This window comes from Nuphar pumila, chromosome 2, assembly GCF_984573655.1.
Source record: "Nuphar pumila chromosome 2, dmNupPumi1.hap1.1, whole genome shotgun sequence".
Lineage (NCBI taxonomy): Eukaryota > Viridiplantae > Streptophyta > Magnoliopsida > Nymphaeales > Nymphaeaceae > Nuphar > Nuphar pumila.
In genome coordinates this window covers 15837860-15851080 of record NC_143250.1, presented here as the reverse complement: position 1 = coordinate 15851080, position 13221 = coordinate 15837860, and the positions used below count along the sequence as shown (strand labels likewise).

General features: G+C 36.5%; 1 long non-coding RNA gene across 1 annotated transcript; it reads left to right on the top strand.

The window, feature by feature from the left end:
• The first annotated feature begins 2915 nt into the window (after window positions 1-2915).
• On the top strand, window positions 2916-6594 carry LOC149844867 (uncharacterized). The gene is made up of 5 exons (XR_016430413.1): window positions 2916-3178; window positions 4569-4674; window positions 5686-5754; window positions 5901-5970; window positions 6051-6594. It is a non-coding gene; the product is annotated as an uncharacterized LOC149844867 (long non-coding RNA).
• The last annotated feature ends 6627 nt before the right edge of the window (window positions 6595-13221 follow it).

Below are 13221 nucleotides of genomic sequence, written 5' to 3'. Positions count from 1 at the left end.
ATAGGTGAGTGGATCCTGAATGTTTAAGCTCATTAAGATGTCAGTTGACATTAGAAGCTCATTTTTTTTCTATACACTATTTTGTTTAGGAGTTTTAGAGTTAGAGGTTTGATGAATAATATTATTTTCTTCACAAAATTTGTCAAATTCTTCACCTAAGTATTCACCTCTACTACCTATTTTTAAATGTACAATCTTGGTTTTAAATATATTTTATACTTCAACAAAATAAATAAAAAAATTAAAAAATACTTTTAAATTTATGTTTCATCAAATAAACATAACAAAATTTAGAATAATCATCGATAAAGGTAATAAAATACCTATTACCACCACAACTTAGAACATTATTCATGTTATACACATCTGAATGCACTAATTCAAACAATTTATAATCCTTTTCTATACTATAAAATAAGAGTCTAATTAACTTATTTTGAATGCATGTTTGACACTTATGATTATATTTTATTTTAACATGATAAAAAAACAAACCAAAAATTTTCATATTATGAATGTTGTGAGAATTAATATGCCTTAATCGTGAATGTCAAAGAAAATATAAGTCAACCATGCAAACAGAAGTAACATATTCATTTATGTTAATCTTGAACATACCACCAATAGCAAATCCTTTGCTTATAAAGATTTTTCTTTTGGTCACAATTACAATCTCAGACTCAATAACAATTTTGAAATTATTTCATGATAATAGATCTGCATAAATTAAGTTCTTAAGAATTTCTGGAGCATAGTGAAAATTCTCAAGTGTTAAGATTTTTCCAGAGGTAAACTTAATTTTCATACTCTTTTTTCTTAGCACTTTAGTTGAAGAATGTCACTTGTACAATGCTTTCAGTATTCAGGTACCAATCCTTATTCGCAATCATCATAAAGGTTTCAAAGATTACAACAAGCCTCTTCTCTAGCTCGTTTGGCTTAAGGTTATACTTCTTTCATTCTCTACGTTCTTTAGCAAAATGGTCAAACTTGCCGCAAACATAACAACTTATTTTTATTTTATTAAATTATCTTTTTTTATAATTTTTTTTATTTTTTTGAGTTTTCATAATTTTACCATGTATTACTAATAATATTCACTTTAAGATAATCTCTTTACGACTCAAATTATTTTTTTCACGTAGACGAGCCTCCCCTTAATTTGAATGTCCTGTATAAAATGATTTTTTAGGTGCTAGCGCCATTGTAAAACTCGTTTTTGTGGTGAAGTAGAAACCTTTGACTAGAAGACTGTACCTGCAAAACTATGTTTTCTGAAAACAAAGGTTTCAGTAGCGACATCGCCGGGTGGCAATCGGGTCGGGTTGGCGTGTCAGCATACCTCAACCCGAACCCGACCCGTTTATTAAACGGGTCGACTGTGGCAAACACGAACCCGACCCGTTTAATAAACGGGTAACCCGACACGACCCGCCAACCCATTTAATAAATGGGTTGGGTCGGGTAAACGGGTTTTCAGGTTCGCGGGTCGGGTTGGCGGGTTGACGGATCGGGTTGGCAGGTAGGCAGGTTGGCGGGTCGGGTTGGCGGGTTGGCAGATGGGTTGGCGGGTTGACCCACCCGCCTAACCCGTTTATTAAACCAGTCAGCCGGGTTGGCGGGTTGGCATACCCCCAACCCGAACCCGACCTGTTTAATAAACGGGTTACGCAGGTCGACCCGTTTATTAAACGGGTTGTCTTAAGCCCAACCCGAACCCGCCTAAGAGGCGGGTTGGCGGGTCGGTTTGGCGGGTCGGGTCAGAAATTGCCACCCCTAATCGCCGGTAAAACATTCCCATTTTTTTGCCGCCTCCTTACCCTCCTCTACTTTCCCCCCCAAAAAATGATGTTCCTCGCTCCTCCCTTTCTACATCCACTCCATTTCTTTCTCCGTCCGCTCCTTATCCCTTTCTCGCTACCCTAGAGTATACCGAGCTGCAGGTTGACGACCACGCGATGCTGGACGCGGGAGGCCGGAGGCCTCCCCAACCCTTGTCGTCGTCCCGCCCACCGTTCTGATCCTTTTCTTACGATTTTCTTCGTTGTTTATGCGCACAATTTGGAGATCTGAGACAGAGACAGAGAGAGGGTTCTACGCGTATGCCTGTTTATAAATAAGGGGCTTGTGCATTGGTGAAAGGAGGAAAAGTGGAAAGAGATCGCTCACCCAACGCCGGATATCGTGCGCATGAGCGGAACGGCCTTCCGAGTCCGCCTGCACCTCGCCACGCGCTTCTTCTATTCGTTGTGGATTTCTCGTTCGGGGGAGGCTCCTTGCTGTAAGATCTTGTTTTCCTTTTCCTTCTTCATCTTCTTCTCCTTTACTCGTGTTTCTTCTTCTTTAGTCTTCTGAATCAGGTTTGCTTGATCTCTTGGCTTACGTTCTGATTTGATGACTTTTTTGTCTTTTTATACGAGTGGCTGAGTGAAAAAGACGAAATTTGCATTGTTTATGCATTTTTTGTGTATAAACCGGATCAGCTGAAAAACCTGCAATAATTTATGGTGTTTTTCTCCTCTTTCTTCTTTTGGATCGAGTTTTGCTCGATCTATTGGCTTACGGTTACGATTTGATGTCTATTTTGTGTCTTTTGATGCTAGAGCCCGAGTGAAAGAGCCGAAATTTGTGTTTTTATGCATTTTTAGTGTGTAAACCAGATCTGCTAAAAATCTGCGATAGCTTCCGGTGTTTCCTTGACGTTCTTAGTTGAAAGTTCTCTAAATCGAGCTTTTTTCTGTGTTTTTCTGCAGATTTTGGGGTAAGCTCTAGTCTTTTGAGAAGTCATTCCTCTTTTGAACGTTTTCTCTCCCTTTGCTGTAGTTAAGAATTGAGAAAACAGAGGTTTGCCCGGTTTCTTATTTGAATATTCCTCGATTTTAACTATTTTAGGGTTTCTTCTATTACCTTGGCCGGATCGGTGGAAAAAAAATTTTAATTTTGAGTTTTTTTTCTTCCGATTTCTGTATTTTTCCTTCAAAATCTCGTGAACTATTGAGAATGTCTCGGTGATCTTAGCCAGCAAGAGATGTACCAGTTCAATGTGCCTACGTTTGGGCCTGGCGTGGTCTTTGATGTGGATTATTCTGTGAGGCAGTAACAGTTTAGGTTCTTCACAGAAGCTCTGAGGGTGAATAAGCTAAAAGGCTATGTTGATCAGATGGTTGTGGAAGCAGAGGTATTACTTTGTATTCGTTTGTCTTCCTTTTTGTGTTCGTCTTCCTCTTGCTTTTCTTCTTTGATACATCATATATGGTTTCTGGTGGTGTTTATGCAATTCTCTTAGTTCTTTATATTCCATTTTGGTGGGTCCATTGTGCCCATCCACATTTTGTGAGCTCTGAGTCCTGACTGTCACTTTGTTGCACGTTGGCTTTCTTGGTTGGAAAGAACTTATACATGATGGCATTTTGTTATATGACCCGAATTTGAGAATAGGGGACTGTTTTTCTGGGTAACATTTTTTATCCAACTAGCTGATTATTTAGGGGATGTGTACAATGAAGCATGTGTCCTTCAGTCGTATCCCTTTCTGGCATTTTGCATAGCTCAAAAGGAAGGTATAGCCTTCGTGAAGCAAGTGGAATGGCACTATAGTTTCCGGTTGCTGTAATGCCTCCAAATCCTGAAAGGGATTTCCTCGGACACTTTAACTGTTTCTTCTTCATGATGTTGTTAGACATGTACTCATGAACGCATGTTTAGTTTCAGTGTGTGTTTTGACGTTAGAGGGATCACTTGGTAGGATAAAATAAGGTTCCCTACTGGTCAATATTAAGTGTATGAGAAAGTTGTAGGACTTAGCTTGTGCCAGGCCAAATTGCTATTAAAAAAACTGTGGTTGTGGGATTTAGTTTGTCCCAGGCCAAATTGTTATTAAGAAAACAAGAAACTGTGCTTGGAAATTTTATTTATTGTGTCATCGTGTGAAACTTGTTATAATTCCTTGGATCAATTATTTGTAGGCCAGCAGATGCTATCTGCCATTAGCAACTCAACCATGGTATGGAACAGTTGCCACAGGCTAGTTGTTATGCAGTCTACTTTTGCTGCACTACACTCTTTATTGATGAAGATGTCTGCCCACCCACTTGCCTGAAAATGGAAAAACTAACACTATCTGGAGAAAAGAAGCTGATTTAGGATGGTTAAGCTTGCTTGGTCCACATCCATGATGACCCTTTTAAGAAATCTATCAAAGAAGCTCTTAACGTTAGTTGCCTGGTTGCTAGAATATCTTGGGTTTGCACAAGTCCTAGTATGGCTAGTGACTGCTGTACTACAAGACATAACAAGTGTTAGAATATTTTTTTATGGAAAGCTAGTTAAAGTGTTGGATGTCCCCAGTGCCCCACTATGCGTGTCCAAACCTTCTAATGCATTGATTGTGTAAGATCTCTACCTACAATATGAATTAACAGTTTACATGTTACCAAGATTTTTTTTCTTTTGGTTCTTCTTAATTGTTTATGGTATTTTACTTGTGACTGAATATTTTGTCATTTGTGAATTTTCACATCGTGTTTCTGGTGATCCTTCTCTGCTCTAAATAGATTGCTTTTATAAAGAGATTGTACAGGTGGACATATTCAAGGACCATGCATCAAAATAAGCTTTCGATTTGTGATAATCTTCTTCGGCTTTGCATATGCAAGTGTAACGAAGAAAATACAGGTAACCAATTTTCGTAGTCTAGTTGTTTGAAGTAGTTTAAAACCCTTTTTTATTTTATTAAATGGTGAATGTAACACTCCAAGGTTAGCTTAATTAAGATTAAATGCAACTCATGTACTGGGCCCACTGGTAACTGCAAGTGCAAATCCATTTACATACAACAATGTTTTTTAGGTCCATGTAACCTGGCATATAATTTCCTTCTCAATCTTTTTGTGAGCAATTCCATAAAACGTGGAAAATTTGTATCTTTTTCAGGTGCTTTCATGTGCATTTTAGTTCATCAGTTGTTGATCATGTAAATGATCCTCTGCTAAATATGATTCAGGCAATTCTGTTTCCAGTCACAGTTTTTTCAGTGTTCATTTATTAGGTTCAACTTATGTTTGGATTTTTCTAGTGACTCCTTATAGATTCATGATGTACAATTAGATAGATCATTTTGTTAGAATGGCTGTACCAGTTACCTAGTTGTGGTGATATCAATGGAAGCATGTGAGGTGTCTTGCTGCCCTTTCCATATGATGGTAGTTAAGTGCTAGGTAAGTAAGTCCATCCTCTATATTGGAGTTTTAAGTTCTTTGTCTAACTTCAGATAGAATTTTCATCCCTTGGTAATAAAAATACTTGTGTAATCCTTTATGCTTTTAGTTAGTACTTGCACAAGGAAATTCTCTCTCTTTCTCTCTCTCTCTCTCTATATATATGTTTATGTGTGTATACTAAATGCTTATTGAAGAGAATTTGTAGGAGAGAGAGAGAGAGAGAGAGAGAGAGAGAGAGAGAGAGAGAGAGAGAGAGAGAGAGAGAGAGAGAGAGAGAGTATTTTCTTGGTTTCAAGGTGTTTTTCTTAGCACGATGGAAACTTGAGAAGAAATTTTTAACTTCACATTGTTGACTCTCATTGTTGCATGATGGACATGTTTTTATGGGATTTGATTGCTTGGAGGTTGCTTGTACTGTTCTTAGATTAGTGTGCTAATAGAATTCTTGTTGCAAACACTAATACAGATCCTGACACTCTGGTATGGAGCTCCTGAGGTCTTGGGTGCTACTCACTATTAAACCCCAATAGACATGGTATGTAGGTTGCATCTTTGGTAATTGTTGAAGAACAATTAGAACTTACAAGCGATATTGTTATTCCAATTTTCCATTAACATGAATTCTTCCAATTACATGTTTATTATTATTTCAACAACATAAAGATTGAAATTATGTTGCAGCTGAGCTTGTTACAAATCAAGCACTCTTTCTAGGAGACTTTGAACTTCAACAACTATTGCACATATTCAGGTTCTACTAGCTCACCCTTAACTTTATTAGTTTTTTCTTTCTATATGAACTACGCTAGAAATTATTTCCTTTCGTTGTAGGTTGCTGGGAACTCCAAATGAAGAGGTGTAGTCTGGTGTAAGTGCGCTAAAAAATTGGCATGAGTACCCACAATGAAAGCCAAAGAGTTTATTAACAACAGTTTTTAATCTTGACCCTGTTGGCTTGGATCTTCTCTGGGTATTATATGCCTCATTCCATTTTTTTTCTTTTAGATCAATAAGTTCATGTTAACTCCTTGACTTACATATGTGCTTTAACATCTACAAAACATGTTGCAATATGATCCCTCAAAAAGAATCTCTGCAAAGAAGGCAATGGAGCACACTTTGATGATTTGAACAAAATCACCTTTGAGAAGTGATTTTCTCATTGGCAGTGTGCGATCTCACCCTCTTAAGTGAGGTCATTTGCTTTTCTCAAGCACTTGATTTAGCATTTGTGAACAGCAAACAGATCATGTTGGATGCAGTTATGTAATTAACATGTTTGTCGGTTCTCTTTTCCAGTTTTTTAATTAACATGTGCGCAAGTGTCAAATTTTTTCCATTTAATGAAATTGTAATACTTTTCACATGTTATTTGACATTAATTATTCCTTTCACTGAAATTGCTGCAGGATTTTATTTACTTTTGTATTTGCTATATTTGTGACACATAATAAGCTGAAAAAAAAAATACAGTTTCACTGACACAATTCTGCGTCCGTAAAACTAGATTCACTGGTGCAATTTTGCTGTCAGTAAAACCATATTCAATGTCAGTTTTGCTATTTCACTTCTGCAAATAACTGCCAGTGAAAAATCTATTCATGTTGCAGTGTTTGCTCCAGTGAAACAATGATTTATTGGCACCAAGCTAACCATAGGAAAGAGATTAATTGGTTGGCCATTGTAAATTTTGCCCGTGAACACTTTATTGGTTGGACTTTTACTGGCGCATCTAATGGCACACATATTGCGCTAATAAAGGGTTTTATTGGCATAATTGTTGTGCTAGTAAAACCCTTTTTTTTTTTGTAGTGCTTATAAGCCAATATTTGTATTTCGTGAATTTGAGCAAATATAGACTTATCATCAATAAAAATTAATATACTGGTTTACGTGGAACTTTTTATTTTCAGTGTCTTTTGCATTATACTTGATCTTTAAAGCATTCTACAATTCTTTGGCTGACTCTAAAAGAGAATACATGATAAACAGATAATCGGCTTAAGTGTTTAGGAAATGTCCTTTGCATCGGTAGTTGTCTTTGTGCTACTTTTCATTCCTTCTTTTTGTTCTTCTGTCTTGACTTCTCCAACAACAACATTGAGACACTTTTTAATGACATAGTCAGTGTGTTGCTCGGACAATAAAAAAAACCTTCGATTACCACCACTTGAAGTTTGACCCATCAAATCAATCAAGCTTCTCAAAGTCACGACTTAGCAAATTGATGGAGTTAGATGTTGAACTAGAGGTTATATTTCTTAATATATATCAATTACAAATTAAGAGAGATCCTTTTTCACGATTGGATCTCCTCATTTCAGGCCATAGTTTTAGGAAACTAGTTTTATAATTTGGAGTTTCCTCTTTAGTAGGAATTCTAATTGGAACAACCTTCTCAACATTCTTATCTTGGTTGTTTCCAACCATATTTTCTTTCCTGATAGTCGACCCTTTCAATATGAGGAGTCTTGGACTACATGACTTTTGTAGCATATATGGATTTGGATATATAGCTCTTTTAACATGCCCCCTCAAACTTATCTCCTTGAAATTCAACTTGTCTCTCAGATAACTGAATCTGGGTCCCCCCAACGGTTTAGTAAGAATGTCAACCAGCTATTCTTGTGAAGAAACATACTTAACTGAAATGAAAATCTACTTCTATATGTTTGTTTCTGGCATGAAACACTAAGTAGCTTTAAGGTTATCGCACCATGGACTTTTAGATTTTTGAAATCCCTGTTCACTCATTAATTGTTATAACCATAGCAGCTCTGAAACTCTTCTTGCTAACGCTTTATATTTTGCATATGTGCTTGACTTAACGGTTTGTTGCTTGAAAGATTTTCAAGATAAAAAGATTTAAACTGAGGTGGGTCAAATAACTGTTTGTTGATCTCCGATCATCAGGGCACCCTTCCCAATCTATCTCGGTGTAGGAAAACAACTCACTTCTTTTTTATTTGGATATTTCAAGACCCAAATTAATAGTACCCTTGAGATATCTCCGAATACATTTCACAATAGACCAATGGATGTCTGCTGGATCATACATGAATTGGCAACCTTGTTTACAAATGAAATATTAAGTCTCGTGAATATCGTATATTGAAGAGGCCCCACAATGTTGCAGTATTGAGTTGGATCCTTAAGCTTTTTCCCTTTTGAGACCTAAATGCTGGCTGTTGCAAGAGTTAGGAGAGGCTTACAACTTTTCATTCCAACAAGGTCATATATATTTTCTTTGAGTGAGCAAAATTCTTGAGTCATTCTCAATGACTTCTAATCTCAAGAAAAAGGATTGAGCATCCAAGTCCTTAATAGCGAATTCTGACCCGAAAGACTTAATGAATTGTTGAACCATGCCATGCAAACTTCCTCTTATAATAATACCGTCTACATAAACCAACATATACAGGGTTACCTCATGACTAATCTTTATAAACAAAGATGTGTTGACCTTAGAATTGATAAAACCTAATTTTTCTAAATATTGATCGAGCCTCAAACAAAGCCGTTGAGGTCTGTTTTAAACCATAGAGACCACAATTTAGTTTGAAAATATAGTGAGGAGTTTGTTTATTCTCAAAACCAGGAGGTTGTCACATACACTTATTCCATTAAGAAATCATGTAAAAAGGCGTCAACATCAAGTTGATGTATAACTCAACTATGACTTGTAACAATGGAGAGAACCATTCATACAGTTGTGGGTTTGAACATAGGATTCACATACACTTATTCCATTAAGAAATCATGTAAAAAGGCGTCAACATCAAGTTGATGTATAACTCAACTATGACTTGTAACAATGGAGAGAACCATTCATACAGTTGTGGGTTTGAACATAGGATTGTAGGTCTTGAAGTAGTCTAATTCTTCCTGTTGGCTATAGCCCTTAGCCACTAAACGAGCTTTATACTTAGCTATGGTGCCATCGTCATGTTTCTTGATTTTGTAAACTGACTTGCATCCAACGATGTTTAATGTTTTTCTTGGTGGCATTAGAGTTCAAGTATCATTTTTGATGAGGGCATCATATTCCTCTTTCATGGCTTGATGCCATTTTGGGTCCTTGAAAGCTTGATGTAAGTCAATAGGTCCTTCCTCATGAACCAACTGACCAAACAATCCAAAACCAAAATAATAAGGTGATGAGTCCATATTTCTAGATTTTAACGATTCATCTTGTGATTGAGTCACCATAGGATGATTCTACCTTGGACTTGTTGGTCAAGAGCTTCGATACAAAGATCATTTTCAGTATGATCACCATCAATGTGACCAACACCATTATCACTATGGTTATCATCATCATAGTCGTGATCACCATTACCATCAGCATGATCATATGAGGACTCAAGAGGCTGATCAGAAAGCTCCTCGTCTTGACCTGGAGCCACAACAAGATTAGGTGGTAACTGGCAGGGTTGTAATATAATCGGTTAACTATCAGGGCTTGTCTTCTTTGCGTTATCAACGTCATCTGGTCTTGATGAGGATGTTAAACTGAGATTAGACCGAGGTTGAGACTCCTTTCTCAACAATTGCAATACTTTAGTCATGATAGGGTCCTGAGTCCTAGCATATAGGAAAGTGGTTTCATCAAACTTCACATGACGAGAAATATAAACTCTTCTACAGAGAGGGTCAAAACATAAAAATCTTTCATGGGAAGATCCAACACCAATAAAAACACACACCTTAGATTTTGGACTCAGCTTGGAATTATTGTAGGGAACAAGGTAAGTTAACACGTGCTTCTAAAAATTTTTATATGGTCATAGCTAGATTTGGTTTCAAACAAGTTCTTTTTCTCATGATGGGACTTGGTAGCCGGTTAATTAAATAAATTGCATATCTAAAGGCATCCACCCAGAAAACGAGTTTTAAAGAAGCATAAAACAACATACATAACCCATTTTAAGTCACATGTCTGTGTTTTCTCTCTACTATACCATTTTGTTGTGGTGTATGTAGACATGTCAACCATCTTCTTATTTCATGGTGATTAAAAAAATCTTTATTAACAAATCGTTATGAAAGATTTTGATAGAATGTCCTACTTGTTTTTCAACTATATTTTTCAAAATTTTGAAGCAATTAAAAACATCAATTTTTTTTCTAAAGGGAACAATCAAGAGAATCTCAAAAAATCATCAACTATCAAGAAATAATACTTGTAACCTTCTCTTGATGTGATTGAGGCTGGTCCCCATAAATTGACATGGATGATTTCTAATAGTGTATTAGAGGAATGATCAACTTTATCAAACCTTTTTCTAATCATGCATGCAAGCAGAACATAAACTACCATCATTATTGTCAAGAAAATTCAAATAATTGTTTTGCTTTAAAATAGATAAAGTTTTATGACCCAAATGACTGAGTCTCGCATGCCACACTGAAGAAGAAGCAATCTTCTCTATTGCATATGCCCCGTTCACTTGGTATGTGCTGCCCCTATTGGCCATGCATACATTTTTGCCTTAATCAGCTCACTTTGAACTATTCTCCCTTTCTAACAATCCTTCACCTAAAAACTATGGAAATGAAACTCAAAAAAGCATTTGTGATCTCTAGCAAACATAGAAACTGAGATCATATTTTTTTTTTTCACATTAGGCACATGCAACATATTCTTTAAACAAATGTTATTATTATTTTATGGTAAGGGCACATTATTGATTCCTCAGATGGGCATATTGTTACTGTTTGCCACCATTATTCCATCCGTGCCATGATAGTCATCTTTGCTGGTCAAATTTGCATCATACACTGTTATATGATGGGACCCCACATGGTCAGGGTACCAGTTTTAATCCACCATATTATTCAGGGCCATAGCTGCAAAGGATTTCAGTATATCATAACACTGGCAGGCGGTATGATTCTTCTTTTACGTGACTGACAGATAGCTTATGGATCACCACGATTTTCACCATTGAATTTGTCTTGATGACCTCCTTTATTTTGAAAATAATTTTGATTTTCAAAATTCTGATTTCTAGACCATAGTTTCTATTTTGGCTATGACCATGATAAAAGTTTCTACAACCTTCCTCTTTGGCTAAATAAAGTCGTGATTGAGTTTTGATCATTATTACGAGGCTATGACTAAGATTTGCAGCCTCTTGATTCAATAACATTACAAAACTCTTATACTCTGACGATAAACCATTACTTAACTAACAAGGTTGTTATCACACTTGTTCATCCACAACACTTAAAGAATCTACAAGGAATTTTATCTCGTTCAAGTAATCAACCATGGATTTATCATTTTTTATTTATTTTGTAGATCTTTTTTGAGTTGCAATATATGTAAGCTGGAGTGAGACCCATACGAACGCTCTAGGGCAATCCATGCCTCATGAGCAGTGGGTATGTGAATGATTTAAGAGAGCACAGATTTGAAAATCATTGCCTTGATCCAGCTTAGGGCAAGCTGATCCGCCCTTTTCCAAATAGCATATTCAGGGTTTTGAGTTTGAGATAAATCATCACCTTGAGTAAATTGAGCCAGGGCATGAGACGTTCCATCTACGAACCTTATCAAATCATGGGAGTACATGACTTATTCGATCTACGATTTTTACAACAGATAATTGTTGCAGCCGAGCATGGAAGCTCGAAAAGGCATTCCATTGAATGGCTGACTTGGAACGAGAGATCTTGAAGACAAGGAAGAGGTAGACACCATTGGATCTGGTACCATGAAAAGGTAACCCAAGCACCAAAGGATCGACGATACACGATTACAAACACTCACAAATCACATCACAAAAAAAAAAAAAACAAGACACGTTTAATGTGGTTCAGCACAAGATCTACATCCACTTCTCCTTCACTCTATGAAATTCACGTGAGAGGGAGGTTTCCTTAATATATATCAGTTACAAATTAAGAGGGATCCTTTTTCAAGATTTGATCTCATTTCAGCCATAGTTTTAGGAAACTAGTTTTAAAATTTGGAGTTTCCTTTTTAGTAGGAATTTTAATTGGAACAACCTTCTCAACATTCATATCTTGGTTGTTTCCAACCATATCTTCTTTTCTGATAGTCGACCCTTCGAGTCATGAAGATCTGGAACTCTAACACTTTCTACCCACCAGTTAGTACACCCAGCCGACCTTGCAGCAAGGGATGCTCATGGTTGTTACCAACTATGGTTGCCTCATGTCATGTAACAAGCCATGGCGCGAGAGAGAGAGAGAGAGAGAGAGAGAGAGAGAGAGAGAGAGAGAGAGAGAGAGAGAGAGAGAGAGAGAGGAACGAACAGGCTCTTGAATGATCTCCTTTGCACCAACGATCAACTGCAAGCTTTGACGAAGGTGTCTCTCAGTTGGGCAAGACTAGTGAGAGAGGGATAGATGGAAATCTACAAATTAGAATATGCAGAATAGGATTTTCGAAGATTTTTTTTGTTCTTTTGAAATTTTTAGCATACAAGTGTGATCTAATGATGATTTCATAAGGATCGGCTCTTAGATTGTCCGAGTCTGACATGTGGGCAGGTTTTTATAGGGTTTGAAAAATCAGTAACCTAAAATTTTCAAAAGTTTTTGTGGCTTAAAAATCTTTTTTTCATCCAATAAACTTGATCCACTTGTTGATTCCTTATAATCAACCATGCTGAACACTTGATGCCGTCAAACTAAAAGTGCCAGAAAACACATTCAACCTATTTCACATATTTGTTTTTGGGGATTACATTTGGTCATGGCACCATTACCTATAAATGAGTTTTTTATTTTTATTTTTTTTCTTAGTTTTCATTAAACTAACCTTACAAATGTGATGTGGGAATCAGTTCTTAGATCGTCCAATTATGATACATAGGTAGGTTTTTATAAAGCTTAAAAATATTGACCTATAACATGTGATATATTTTTGGGTCATAAAATCATATTTTTCATCGAAGAAACATGATCAAAAAGCAGGTTCCTAGTATTTTGAACGTGTTGAATCCATCCATAAAGTCTTATTAGATCAAAA